Source organism: Calypte anna, chromosome 1, assembly GCF_003957555.1.
Source record: "Calypte anna isolate BGI_N300 chromosome 1, bCalAnn1_v1.p, whole genome shotgun sequence".
Classification (NCBI taxonomy): Eukaryota; Metazoa; Chordata; class Aves; order Apodiformes; family Trochilidae; genus Calypte; species Calypte anna.
In genome coordinates this window covers 68,589,751-68,605,334 of record NC_044244.1, presented here as the reverse complement: position 1 = coordinate 68,605,334, position 15,584 = coordinate 68,589,751, and the positions used below count along the sequence as shown (strand labels likewise).

The window sequence follows — 15,584 nt, the reverse complement described above, 5'->3', positions numbered from 1 at the left end:
AATATTACCCGAGAAAACAGCTCGTCTGCCTATTACCGAGACAACTGCTCGGGAGAGCGGCTGGTGTTCTGCTAACCTTCAGGCTGTGTCAGTAACCGTGCCGAGGTAATGCAAGAGGGCGCCGAAGTCTTGAAGTTATGTTAAAATTCAGCTTTTGCATCCAGGCTGTAGGAATTGAACCTCTCCCTTGCAGTGCATTTGTGCCCGTAATAAAGCTCAGCATAAGTTATTACATTTCTGTGGGTTGCAGAGGGGAGCCACTTACATTCTCATTTGTTTTGCTCCTCCAGCTCCACCAGTTAGGTTCAACAGCTCCTCATACAGCATCCTGAATTGCCGGGGTGTCCTTCTCCATAACTTGCATCCAGAGGCTCTGAGAGGCTCCCAGCATGTATAAATTTTGTACTCTTGAAAGCACGATTAGGGCCAGTGCCTTTGGTTTTTAAATGTTTGTGGGTTTTTTTCAGAGGATTAAGATGGGCTTTCAAAGCAAGATAAGGAGCTTCTTGCTGTAAAGCCTATGCAAAGCAACCTCATGAGCTCAGTTTCAAAATCATAAAGCAGAGATAGGCACCTTCACTGCAACCCATTTGAGAGCAAAACATCCCACAGACTACTCTTACGTACAGTGTGCTGAATGACTTAAATTCCAACATTAGCAGAAAAGGAGAATCTAAAGATATTCTTATTGAAATAACAAAGTACTAGCATGCACTTTAAATTAAACTGCTCAGAAATCCACTCTATAATCTACAGTTTCACCCTAATACTGTTTTCAGTAAGCAGGACAAATCTATTTCCTGGCAGAGAGTTGAACAGATGGCAATCCATTAGGAAACCTGGCTTTTCGAAGGAAAGTATTACTATTTCAGAATTACACATTCCTTTTCATTACTGAGTCTTTGCTTTAAAAAGTCCACAATACACAAAAATGCAAATTAGTCCCAATTTAAATATAAGCATCTCTTGTCTGCGTCTGGGATATGCCTAAGCATTTGGCAGGGGTGCCAACATTACAGTCTCCCTGGTTGTCAGCCAGTGCTGATGTTAGTGTGAGGGAGATAAAACATCACAGAATAGTTATGTGTGGTGTACAAAAGGAAATAGATACAAGAAGAAATAGATTTAAATACTGCACTTGGGTCTGCAGAGGACCATTTTATCGGAATGGATGCACTTTTTCACCTGTAACTGGTGCACATGTCCTGCTATGTCACCTGAAGAGGGTGAGCCGAAGCAACCCCAGAAACCTCTGGACTAAGCCCAGTGCTTCCAGATATTTTCTCTGTATTCTTTCTTTCACAGCTACAGAAAAAGGAAAGTGATACATGGTGAGATTTTCCAGATTCCTGTTGCTTTTATTCAAGCAGACGCAGCTATGTTTGCTGTCACTCTGCTTTGCATGGCTCTGCTGTGATCTAGACACAGGCCTGAAAAGTCTTGTACACTCGTATCTACTTTGCCATGTCCCATTGAGAACTTAGCACTGCCAGAAAAGAGCCAGCATTTCACGAGAGGCAGCAGGAACTGCTGCTTGGTCTCTGGTCAGGAAGTGCTCCACTTCTCCCCCTGCTTAGGGTCATTGAAACAGTGAAGCATTTTACAGATACATACATCAGAAATCTGAATTGTGCTCTGACCTGGTCTTCTCCTGGACAAAACAAATACACTGCATTCTAGATGAGAGCTCTGGATGGGAGCTTTTTTTAAAGCTTGACATAAATGGCATTCAAAACCCGTATGGTAAAACGAATTGCCATTTAAAGGTGAAGGGCATGTTGTGTGAATGATTGAAAGCCAATTATGTTTTTGAAGATTACTTCAGTCCAAAGCGCAAGAATTAATTTCCTTAATTCCTGTCATCATGTGCCTTTCTACCTGCACAAATGTGTGTAGGTTCCATTAAGGCTCTTTAATATGTGGAACAAGTTCAAAAAATAATGGAAATTTTAATCACTTACAATTTAATCTCAAAGGCTTTTGCCTGACCTTTGCACGATGCCCCGCTGGGAGAAGAGGAAGGAGTCAGCAACTGTTTCAGGGAGGAAATATAAAGCACTGGAGCTACATGTGAGAACCAGTGAAGGAATTCAGGTAGTGTGGCCTGGGCATTTCAGGAGCTCTGAGAGGGGGAAGAGCCTGCCTGCCAGACAGCTTCCAGTAGCCAAGTAAGTCTCCTCTGTAAAAAAGCACTCCCTTCCTATCTTTATCGCAGATTTTTTTACATCCTGAATTGATACCACCTGTCAGTATTCCTGTGTTCATCAGGGCTCACTGGTAGAAATTTTTAGACCCATTCAAAGCTTAAACCCTGAATGTGTAGGAAACTATATCTGGTTCCAGGTTGAGACAGGAAGCTACAGTGCTGCCTTTCATAAAACAGTAAGCAAAAAAAGTAAGATAGAAAAAAAATTTTCTTTTTCATTTTATGTTCAAAGTTATGGATTTTTAAGTACATTCCCAGATTAAGTGGCCTCTATTAAAAATTGCCAAAGCAGTCACTTCAACCCAAAAGACAAATGTTTAAAACACCTACAAAATTATTTTTAGCTTCTTCTACAGGTCTGTCTTTTGAAAGAACTTGGCTGACACTGATCTTAATTATAGGGAGCTCTGGTACCAATTAGTTGGCACTTTCTGACAGTATTTCTTTGTGTTGGCATACCACTTGTCACATCTTGTGCATCATCTTCTCTGTTGTGCTGCCTTTGCCTCTCCTCTCAGTGCCCTTTGTCTTCCAAAGAGCCATTGCCTCAGCTTACCCCTTTATTATGCAGAGCCTCCTGTCTCCCGTGCATGTCATCTTCTGTTGCCTTGCTCTTCTCAAATCATTAATGCAATCAAGTCCATCCCTCCATGCATTGACCATAACTCTTACCTATTTTCATTACCAGCAACCCAATGTCCTCTGTTCTTCTGCAGACTCACAACTCTCAGCACCTCACCAGCTTGGTGTTGTCTCAAAAGCAGCATACACATCCAGCAGCAATTTTCTGCTTTTCTCCAAGAGTGGTGTCATCTCCTCGAGCCAGCTTAGCCTCTTTGCTGTTCTCTGAGGACCTCCTGTATGCCGCAGGCAACATCATGAGCAATTAGAAACCAAAGGAAGCTTGTTGTGTCAGGGTATGCTTAAAGGGTGCATTAGCATAGTCTGACAGAAGCATTTTCTTCAAGTACCATTATACTCCCAGAAACGTGCTGAGAGGAAAGAGATTTCTGTGATTCTCTTGGCTCTGGTTTTAGGAGTGGTCATATGAAGTCCTGCAAATTGAAGCAGACATCTTTCTCACTGTGCATAGTAGATGTGCCACCCTATCTGAACTTATCTATTTTGCTAAATGTCTGGCTGTTTTCATTATACTACTTAGAATTTTACTTCTGCTCTTCCTTCCAAAATAAAAAGCTGCTCCAAAAGAGACCTGACTGTGTATTTTTTTGGATTGCAGATAACCTCAGCGCCAGTTCCTCTTTGCAAAGGACCATGAAAGTGGCAGCCTCAGAAGTGGGCTTTTAAAAAGTTCTTGTTTTTAAAGATATTAAACAATTAGGTGGTGCAAAGATGATCTCATGCTTAAGAGCAAGGGAATATCTTTTCATGATCAGAGTGTCTTTCAATTCTCTTCTTAATAATCCATGTACTGTCATGTTTTTCCTTGCGTAGTTACTATTCATGTCACTGATGGCTTTGCTTCTTCATGTGACTGATGATAAAAGAAGTAATTTGAATAGACTGAATATAGAGTGCTGATATTTTAATCTCTGTGAAGTTTTTATCAAGGTCATAGCTATTGGCTACTGACAACTGAATTTCTCTTTCTTTCAAATATTTCCTTGGAAAAACTTCTTGTGGTTTGGTTGTAATGTGTAACTGGGTCCTCTTGGTTTTTTTTATTAATTCAAACAAATATTTTCGCCTGTGGAATGTATGTCCCAAAACTTCCTGAAAATCTTTTACAAAGCACCATATTCAGTGATCATAAATATGACTATGAATGGGCTTTGAATCACCATTGGCTGTTAGAGGTGGTAAACAAACTGTGCCAGATGTGGTACTAGATGGTAGCTGACCATTAATATACAGTGCTCCTCCTTCCATTCTCTGCTTTTCCTATCATTTTTCTTCTCATTACATCCTCATAGCCTACATTAATGTGGATTTTTTTTCCCACCTGTGTCCACATACATGTAGGTAACAGAAATTGCATTGAACATAAGTTGTGGTAGACTGTGCATGTATTAGTAAAATGTATATTATCTTGCAAAAAAATATGTAACATACTAATGGGGAGAAGAAAATCAGATTCATACAGTGTGAAACAGTCCTTGGCAGAGGTGCAGCATAAGGCCAGATCTCTCTTGCTCAAGGTGAAGCCCCCGTGGAGCAGTGCTAAACGATGTGCTGCTCCCTGCCTAACACCCTGTCTGTCACCAGGATGTCTTCTCTTGCTCTTCAGCCTAGTGTGCTAAAATAGAAAAATATTTTTGCAAGTGGCACACACTTTAGGTCTAACCACATGGTTGAAACGTTGGTTAGACCTGAAGTGTAAGGTTCACTTATGCTTCCTGCAGCACTGGGGCTGGAGTAGCAGCAAGTACCTATCTAAACATCACCTTTGGTTTTCTCGAGCGGTGTAAAAATACATGGTTTTAAAAAGTTAGATACACATGTCCAGATTAAACATCTCTGGCAGTATGGGCCTGACCTGAAGAGGTTCTCAGGCACATGGCAGAAAAGGGGCTTTGTGCCAGGCTAGACATGGGTGAGGTGCCCACAGGAGCACATCCCTGTGGCTGGCCCTGCCCTCTCAGAGAGAGCCCTGTTCTCCACTTGCAGTGACTCACGGTCATGTGGATATTGAGCTGTGTCAGGACACAGCAAGAGGAAATGAATGAAAGTTCATTAGACTGTTTTCAGTGGGCAGCAGGTGCTACAGGAGCCTGGCACTGCTGGTGGTCCCAGATCTGCACCTGGTCTCAGACACATGGAAACCTGTCCTACGGAATTCATGACATCATTTAACATTAAGTCTCCTCTGTGGAGTGTAGAGAGGGAATATCTTAAATTTCCTGTCATGTTTCCTTCAGACACGTCTAACTGATAATAAGGGGCATCTCTATAGAAGCTGGGTGTGTGATAAGGCAATGTTTGTGAGACCCCTTGGAAAGAGCAACCAGGCTCATAGCTGACTGATAACTGCAGTTACCTCGTGCTCCTCATGCTTTGTCAGGCTGAAAATATTCGTCAGACATGGTAGCAGTCAAGTAGTTGATTTTTTCTATCTGAATTTAGCCTGCATAGAACAATGTTAAGCTGAGCTTGCCCATATCTGTCCTGCTTCTCATCCTTCAAAGGGGACCTTCTCCTGCAGCTGGGTAAAGTGGATGCTTAATTTCATCCTATTGCTTGAGCTGGACCCTTCTGATGATGTTATCAGACAAACTTTTTTTTTAAAGTGTGACAGATTTCTGAAGTCATCAGCTTTGTGCAGAGGATAATTTGTCCTTCTGAGTTCCCCTTTTCAGGACACATACATCCACATCTCTCCTTAACATAGACAACAATCAGTCAAGTGCAGAACGATATAAATAGAAGCTTTTGGCTGATGTGTTTTTGAGATACAAAATAATGTTTTTGTAGATAATTCAGTAGAATTTGAAATATGAATTATGTAAAATTATCTAATCTAGTTATTCATTAGAAGCAGAAATAATGAGAAGCTGAGGATTTAAGAAGACACTAAGCAAAGACAGGTGGTGTTTTGAGAAGCACATAATTGTAATTTTTTTGTCTGCTTTCCATCATGCACAGTTAATTTGTTTCACATGATGCATTTTCTACATTTTAAAAATAGTACTTACCAATGTACTGTAAACTGTACGTGTATGTAGAAATCCAGGCATTTCCAAAGTTGATCTCAGTCAGCTTTATTTTCTTTAGAGATTTTTTTTTTTTTTTGCAGGAGAGTCAGCCTCTGAATGAGAAACATTCAACATTACGTCTTTATTCAGATGAGAAGATTTGACTTTGTAATGCACATTTGCAGACTAACAATGTCTTCTTGAATATTTAAACCACAAATTCAGATCTTATATGTGTTAAATACAGAGGGAGGTTTGAGATCATTTCACCAGGGTCTGCAACCAAAATAGAGTGGTTAAAGGAAGGAGCCCCACAGTGGGGCTCCTTTAAAAAAAAAAAAAAAAAAAAAAAAAAAGAGATTGGAAAAATTATCTTTATTATTTAAAAGATTGAACAATTAAGTATCCATAAATACATGGATACTTAAAGCGTTAAAGCAGTTATTTTAATTGTTTCTCTTTAAATGTGGATAATTGTATAAGGAAGAGCCAAAACAGGTTTTTATCATATTTCTTTTATCATATTATCTCCTGAACCAAAATTTCATTTTGCACTGGTTCTTTTCAATAGAACCCATTTAATTGCTACTCTTTCACATCCACTAACTCTTTAATTTTCTGAAAAAGACTTAATCTTTTGGACCTTAAGGTATCTATTACTCAACAATCACTTAATTATTGGGAAATAAGGTACTCAAAATAGATTAGGTGGATGATTGTGTCCATCAGCAGCAATATTAGCTCTCGGAAATTTATTCACCATCATGTTTTCTCTTTTAGTAGTTCTGGCAGCAGTGGTTTTATCAAATAATATTTCTTTACTGTGAGGGTGATGAGACACTGGAGTAGGTTGCCCAGGGAAGTTGTGGCTGCCCCCTCCCTGGAAGTGTTCAAGGCCAGGTTGGATGGGGCTTCAAGGAACCAGGTCTAGTGGGAAGTGTCCCTACCAATGACAGGGGGGTTGAAACTAAATGATCTTTATTGTGCCTTCCAACCCAGACCATTCTATGATTCTATTTACTGAACTGGTGCAGGAACAAAAGGATAATATAGCTGTTCTTTGTTATACAGAGACAGACCAGGGAAACTTGAAGAGTGCTTGATGGCTTTACAAAGCAGTCTCTGAAAAAAGAGGTGGTTGTACATTTGATCCCTGACATAGCCAATAGTCTTGTAACTCAGTAGTAACAAGTCTGAAATTTCTGCTAAATTATACAGCCCTTTTTGCTTCCTAATACCACAACCATGTCACAGAATCACAGAATTGTCACAGTTGGAAAAAACCTCTAAGATCATCATGTCCAACTGTCAACATTCCCCCCAAATAAAATATCTATATCAATATCTGTATCACTCACTACAGAATGTCCTAGAGTGCACAGTTTTTAAATGCCTCCAGGGATGGTAATTTTGCCAGCTCCCTGGGTAGCCCATTCCAACACCTAACTACTCTCTCAGTAAATAAATTCTACCTTCCTCCTAATCTAAACCTCCCCTGGTGCAACTTCAGGGCATTTCCTCCAGTCCTATCATTGTTCACTTGGGAGAAGAGGCCAGCGCTTATCTTTCAGGTTCTCTTGTAGAGAGCTCTAAGGTATCCTCTCAGCCTCCTCTTCTCCAAACTAAACAACCCCAGTTCTCTCAGCCTCTCCTCATACAGCTTGTTCTCCAGTCCCTTCATCAGCTTGGTGTCAAAGTATGCCAAGTATTCTTCTCCTGTCTTAGGCAAATACCTTCTGAAATCAGGCTGCAACCCGAGATGAGTTCCAGTTCACCTCCTATACTTGGCATCGTTCAACACAGAGGACACCAAGAAACAGCACTGCAAAGGTGGTAGTGAGCTCCCTGTTTCTCTCAAGGGGGTTCTGTATCAATGTGTTGTTCATAACTTGCAGCAGCAATTCAACGTTGTCATGGCTTTCTTCTAAAATATTTGTTTCAAAGTTGAAAGTTAACAGTGGTTAGTGTTGACATTTACCAGCAGTGTGTCTGTAGTGCCTAGTTTTGGCAGGGATTTATTAACAAACAGTTTTATTTATATTGCTTCCTTCTTGCTGCCGTAGCTTTTCACATACACACTTTCAATGAACAGGGTTTTTTCCTTTCCTAAGAAATTACTAATGTGTAGCCAGCTACCAGAGGGATTCACTCTGAAAAAAAAAAAAAAAATATCTGTAAATCTGCTAAAATTGAAGAGAGAATATTAACTCTGTTCTTATTACCTGAGCCTACAGATAAAGTCATGTTAGGTACGTGTACACAATGACTACGTTATTTCCATTGTATTGCACAAATGCCATCTTCTCACTAAAGTTTCAACCCACCTAGAAAAGCAGAAGATAAAATCATGATGCTAGACTTCCAAGTGACAATTCGATTTGTCACTATTGCCAGTAGCCCACAGCCATCTCTCTCATCTTTCTGGTAATAACAGAAAAAGATTTAAGACTACGAGATCTTTGAGATTAGCTGGAGAGATAAGAACTGAGGAGAGGCAGCAGGAGACTCTAGTAATGACATATGAGCAAAGAAAGTGAATTACTTGTTTGGCTCAAACATGCTGCCTGTTGTGAAGGAGAATTAGCATCCCTAGGTTAACCTCACCTCCCTTTGCGAGACACCTGTTGGGGCATTTTTTTCCTTCTTCCTGTCTTCTTCCCTGCCAAAAAAATCTCTCTGATGCAAACAAAAAACCCAGCTGAAATTATCAGTGTGGGAAAGGCATGAGGTTGCCCATATGGCCATTACTTTTGTTTTGTGATGTGCACATAGGATGCGTAAATACTTGGTTTTGCTTAGGCAGGGGAGCAAGAAAATGGATTCCAGCTAAGAAGAAAGTGTGTTGGTTTTCAGCCTGTTTTTCTTTGTTCAGGCAAACTTATCCCTGATAATTTTTTCTGGTTTTTACTTCTTTAGCTTAGTCAATTTTTTCATTCCTTCACTGATTTTAGTGTTTTTCTCTCTATGTCTATGGTATTCTGTCAAGAAGGGGCCTTGAGTTATGTTAACGTACCAGCCTTTTTTTCTTTTAAGCTAGGATTAGAACCTCTGAAGTGTTTATGCTTGCAGTTTCAGCCAAGTGTCACTTGTGCTTTTGTCTAGTGTTTCAAGCAGCTCCACTCCAGAAGGGTGAGCAGTCTCTGCTGAGGCAGAACTGATCCTACAAGATCAAGTGATGTTGCTATCAGGACACAGTTGAGGCTGGTGGAGAGTTATCAAGGCATCTCTTTACAAGGTATCCATGACTACAGGAAACAGTACACAGGTTCCTTATTTTCACATAGTTGTAGGAACTGAAATAATTGAAACCAGGTCTGTTGACCATACTGAATTTCTCAGGGAGTTATAACATTGCTTTGGAGGATTGTCTTTTTGTAATTGCACAAGGCAAATAATTGCTTTAAGCACCTGAGGCCTCCCCCCCCCTTTTATTTTTCTTTTGTTTGCTTTTCCTTTTTTTTTATACTTAGAGAAATTAAAAAAAAACATGCAGAAGTCTGAAAGTACAAAATATCCTGCTTCCTGCAGGAAACAAGTGCTAGAATTTTTTCTTTAAGGAATGAATTTATATGTTTAGATACTCTTAACTTATATAAGTCTACTTGAATACAAAATAAGTTTCTCTGCTAAGTCCAAAAAGCTGTTGCCTTTTTCTGTCATATTGTAGCCACCTGTCTCAAGTCAAATAAGGGCAAGAATCTTGCCTTACCTGTTCTACTCATTACTGAGTGGCTAGCTATAAATCATAGTTATGTTCACAAAGAGCTGGTATCATTAAGCAATATAAAGCCAAAACTGTATAAAATGGGGGTGAAAGGGAATTTTACCTTCCCTTTTGTCCACAATTAATGCAGAGGAAAAATCATTACATTCTTTTCTAAGTACTGTGTAAGAAAATACCAGAGTTTTCAATGCTGTTCTATTCTTTCCAGTTTGAGCTTTATATTTCAATCTTTTCTCTTAAAGCATGATTTGGTAACTTGTTTTCACACCACTGCCATGATTGATGCCTTTTATAGTAAAGCAGTGAATGCTGTCAAATGAAAAGGGGTTGTGTGTCTAATGTCTTGGTTTCTCAAAGATGGCAAAATCTTCTGGTGAAAATTTTCAGGTTCACATTTCTGTACCTCCCCATCCTGATTGCTGTAGAATAAAACTAATAAATTGGAAGAACAAAAATTATATCAGTGTTTTGAAATTACTAGATTTTATGATTAATGTTAAATGCCCATCTTTAAGAATTCTGAATTTCACTAGTGCTCTTGAGGCCTAGAATTCAGTGAGTGAAACTCATCATGTTTAAACAATAACAAAATACCTATTAACTCAGTCTTAACTGTTTTGGGATTTATTGTTATTCCTTTAAAAAACAATTGTGGAAATGTAACAATACTTTCTCAAGTTATCCAATGAACTCTTTTTAAGGACTGTATAGATTTATCTCACACCCAAAAAAGCAAACAAAATCTGAAAATTGCCAGCAAAACTGCTCCTCTGACTTTTATCAGTTATGTGAAGGCTTAATGGTAAAACTGAGGAATGGCTCTATCTGTATAAAGTAATGAATATGCTAAGATTGACCAAATGAAAGCAAATCCGATTCTCTGAGTTGGCCTTCATGGTAGGTTAAGTTTATGACAAATTCCTAGCTGAGGAAAAGAACAGAAATCACTATGTAAAAATTAGGAGTTTGGGAAGGAAGGGGGAGATCACTCAGGCATCGTAGACATTGTCAGGTTTAAAGAACATAGAGAAGCATATTTTTTTTAGTTAAAAGAACCTTTTGAATGTTGAATATGAAGAAGGTAAGTGGAGTATTCAGAAGCAGTATGCCTGAGATGGCAGTATTTCAGTATTTCAGGTAGAATACCTGAAATCACCTAAGTGACTGAAATTGCTGGAGAGCTCTGAAGGGCTTTTATGATATTGAGGATGCTTGATGGACGAGTCCCTACAGTTTGCTGTCTGGTTTTGGATGAAAGGTGACAGTGCTTTGCCTGCAAAAAAAAAAAAAAAAACCAAACCTTTTTCCTTTCTAGAAGTTATTTTACAAAACATCTTTGTTGTCATACACCCACTAAAGCTGCTGGGAAAACTCATGGTATTTAATCATCTCAGGGTGGACAGCAGCCAGGTCTCAGGCTCTGTGGCTGAGAAATGGAGTGAAGCAGAAAATTTGGTTGTCCATGGTGTGCCTGAAAGGCTAGAGCCAAGCAGAACCTGGATGCAGCTCAGATAGACAGAAACATATAGGCCAAAACATGGTCTGATGACCAGCCAAAGAAAAAGAGCCTGCCCCAGGCAGTGAGGGAATGTATGTAGAAACATATGCCACTAATGTAACTGGGAGCAGTCATTTCACATTAGGGAAAATGAGACATACAAAGGTACACTCAATCATATCTCATGGTTGATTTTTTTCTCATAAATTAACAAGAAAAAAAATCCATAAAATCAATGGCAAAGGCAGTTTTAAAGGCTTTAAAAAATGCATTGACCTGCCTGCTAACACACTATTCTTGTCAGATGCAACTGTTGTGAAGTATGGTGTTTCCTGGACCACACAGAAGCAGATGTGTGTGAGTCATTCACAACATATCTGGACACTACGAGTGGTTTTCATCATACTGATGTAGATGTCTAACATGTAGGATGCAGGCATTTACCTCTGAGCTAATCCTCTAGTCTCCCTTTACAGTCAACAAAGGGAACAGGCAATCCCAGAGTATGATTCATCTCTAAAATAGGTCAGATGAATTGCAGCCTCAAGTGTCTTTTTTTCCTCATTGACTGTAATGGCAGTCGTGGGTGAGTCACTGAGCTGTCAGTGTCTACAACAGAAGTATGGCAAGTAGAAACCCTTACCACAAAATGAACTGTGAGAGCTCTGTACTGTTGTGCTTTGCTATATTTATTTGTGCATTCATAGTAATACTTAACCACAGGAGTGTAAAGTAACACTGCAGTAAATCTGTAACTACTACTCATATCATCTAAATTATTATAAGAAAGCACTGGTATTACTATTTTTGTTGTAATTAACTTGAATGGACCTCTCAGGTACACACTATAAAGTGCTGAATAATATTGCTGTATTCTAATAGCTTAATTCCCTGCTTCCTACACATCAAGTCTGATTTACTATGGTGAAGTACACCCTTATGCTTATTGATAAGCATGAAATGCAAGACAAGCATTTTGACTTAAGTGGGCGCAAAAGGCTGTGCTTTTCTTTGATTTTTATGAACTCTCCAGATTAGATTAAATAAATATATTAAATTACCGGAAGAGTTATTGTATTTCAGGAGAAGACTGTTGTTGATAGTAATGGAAGTGAATGGAAGCATAGTGGGCAGTCTGGTGTTTGACACTAGAATACGAATCACCCCGTTGTACATAGTGACTGAGAACAGAACTCTGCTTAAATAGAAAATTTTCAGAAGGTACACACTGAAAATTTTCCAAAGCTGGTGCTTTAATGGTGAAGTCACATAAATTGTTATGTTGTTACAGTGTACTAGGGCTACTGGCTATGAATTATGAATGAACTTTGCTAATCACCATGGAATTCTGATTACCCAACCATTGATTACCTGCTGTCATTTGATAGTGTTTGGAGATTGTTGTTTAATATAATAAAGCATCCTAGGCTTTGGGAATTATGAGAGAAACTTGACAGAATAACATTAAGAATTCTGGAATGTATCCTCATGACTTTAAAGGAATAACAAAACAGGGATGAAAGTATAGAAGGAATTGAAAACTACTGACAATTATAAGGACCTATTATGTCATGCAAATTCTCCACCTTCAACCTCATTAAGGGTTGAATAGAGCTTGAAAATTGCCAGGATTAATATTATATAATGCCACGGTGAAGCTACTGAATATTTTAGAGTCTCACTCAGTATCTTTCCTGTCAATTTGTAGTGATGTTCCACCTCTTTTAGGTACCAAAGGGCAGTGTTTATGCAACACATTTACTTTTCCTAGTAACCAGCATACTAATGCAGTGAAAGTCTCTGGAATTAACAGCAGTGAGGCACAGAGAGACATCGAGAACATGAGAAGACTGTTCTCAAATAACTTGTTAATGAACAAGTGGTCACTGAATTTTGGCTTTGGGAGCAACCCAACTACATGATTCCAGAGTATTGATCAAAGTAAAGAAATACTATGGTTTTGAGTAGTTACTATTTGAACCCAAACTAATATTACAGAGCATTGTAGCTACTGTTTAACTCCCTAATAGTCTCTTAAGTCAGAGGATAATATGTTTATTTAAAGGACTGCAAACCAGCTCACTCATAGACTAGTTTAAGAGGAGACTAGTTCGAGAGGGAAAGATATACAGCAGTTTTCACATTTTGCAGTACAAAGCATGCAAGTACATCCCTTTTCAAGGGTCACTCTGGTATTAAATGGGACACATTTAGTATACTAAAATAATTTGATACTTTTTTCTAATAATTTTCAACCTGACTAAACTGAAACAAGCATAAACAGAGCTCGAAGTCTACCAGATTGAAACCCCAGACAGGGCAGCTTTGACAGAACGCTGGAGCCTGGTCTACCCATGGCAAAGAGTACCAAGTTCCAACCAGCCAGAATTCTTACTGTGGATCCATAATTTGGTTTTGAGTTGTAAAAGCAGAATTGCAAAGTACTGGAAATAGCTTTTACTTTTCAAAACCTTCATCAAGTTGAACAGATCAGTTTACATTGTGTATTGCTAGATATTTCAAAAAAAGGAAAACAGCAAGTGAAAACAGTATAAAACAGAACAAAGTGGTTACTAATCCAGATGACCTTTTTTTCCCAACTCCAATATGCAATCTGGTTATGTATACATGATTCAGCTTCATTTAGTATAGCATGGGAATGTTCCACCTCTATCCATGATATGGTATCTTGCTAGTTCTCTGTTGTGGTGATCCCCCTCTTTCTTAGGGTTCATGTTGTAGCCTCCTGCTTGTGTCCTGCTAGCACTTTAAATGACACTTCATTCAAATTAAAATACAGAAAGAACACTTGGAATAAGATTATTTTTTTCTCTGAGAGTCATGCTTTTCTTTTAATGAGTGCACTTGATAAAATACCTTCCACCCACAGCCTCATGCCTCCTCTGTGTTTCACTGACAATGTGACCCACCACAATGAACCAGTTTTATTTCCTGAAAGGCTGTTGGCAAGCATGATGATGAGGAGACAAAAAGGGAAATGAATGTTAAACAGAATGGGGGAGAAAGGAGTTGTGCTGATGTATAAAATAATCAGGAAAAAAGGGTAATAAAAAATGTGGTTAAAGGTGAATGTAATAGGAGGTGAAATAAGTCCCATTAAAGTGTATGCATTATAGAATTCAGAAGTATAATCCTATCCACATCATTACTTAAAACTCCCACCACTTTTAGTAGGACATGAATGAAGATGTACATGAGGATAGATTTCAATCATGTTAACATGAGTTTAATATTAGTATAAGGGAGCTGATATTTTTCAGAATGTTTGGAAGTAGGCAAAGCAATCCTTTTCAGAACCTGTGTTAAAAAAAATTGCTTAAAGGAAGGGCAAGTCAGAAATAAAAAGCAAAGATATTTTATTTACATAGAATGTAACTGTTTTTCACATAATTCCAGGAATTTTTTATAAACACATGCACACACTCTTTTCATCATTTGGCACCTTCCATGAGTATGTAAGAAAATGGTATTTAAGTATAAACATTGGTGATGTTTACAAGCAAGGCTATTTACATTTGTAATCAAAGGAGGATTGGAGACAAGAAAAGTACCTCAACTGAGGAGTACCAGTCCTTCTCAAACAAATGAGAGTACTGCAACTGACTTCAACAGCAGTGGATTCCATGAGGTTTTTTGACATAACTATGAAATCTTCCTCGTTATCAGTCATAGAATCATAGAATCATAGAATCATAGAACTGGCTGGGTTGGAAGGGACCTCAGAGATCATCAAGTCCAACCCTTGATCCACTACTGCTGCAGTTCCCAGCCCATGGCACTGAGTGCCACATCCAGTCTCTTTTTAAATATCTCCAGGGACGGAGAATCCACTACTTGTAACAAATCACTTTGAGCAAGCACTGATAATTTAGTTTTTAGCACACTGGATGAATTTGGTAGTGTGGGAAATCAGAATGCTCTTGGGATACTCTTTGTGGTACTGCAATTTTCTTTGTGCCAAATCACTTCTTAATCACAAAGTAATCAAGTAGTGGCAAATGACAACTTAGTGCCCAGTTTTCTGTATGGGTGTATGTACTGAACACCCATTAATTCATGCCAGACTTTTGAACTGGAATATGAATTTAATATTTGTATTGTAACATTTCTCACTTTAGAAGTGATTAATTATCATCTAGAGCATGGTTCATTCCCTGGGCAAATGTTAAGATGTGTAAACTCCTCTAGAGTGATCAGTGCACCTAAAGCTACTTATGTTTCCTTCTGGATCAGAACTAATTTCTCAATCAGTGCAAATCTTTCATTGAGTAATATTCAGGTCAGGACCATAGCAAGTGTGGAAAGATTTACAGTTTTCAGGTGTGGAGTTGAAGGAACATTAAAATCTGTCATCTGTCGAACTGACCTTATACAAGTATAGTTAGTGATAAGGAAAGAGAGTTCTAAATTTACCTGACCTGAAGCTGTAAGAGAACCTGGTCTGATTTGGAGTATCTGAAAAGCCATCACATATCACATGAA

General features: G+C 38.7%; 1 protein-coding gene across 1 annotated transcript in view; it reads left to right on the top strand.

Annotated features, from left to right (window-relative positions):
* LIN7A (lin-7 homolog A, crumbs cell polarity complex component) overlaps positions 1-15,584 on the top strand; it is a 46,025-nt gene that overhangs the window by 931 nt on the left and 29,510 nt on the right. The gene's annotated exons all lie outside the window — the stretch shown is intronic.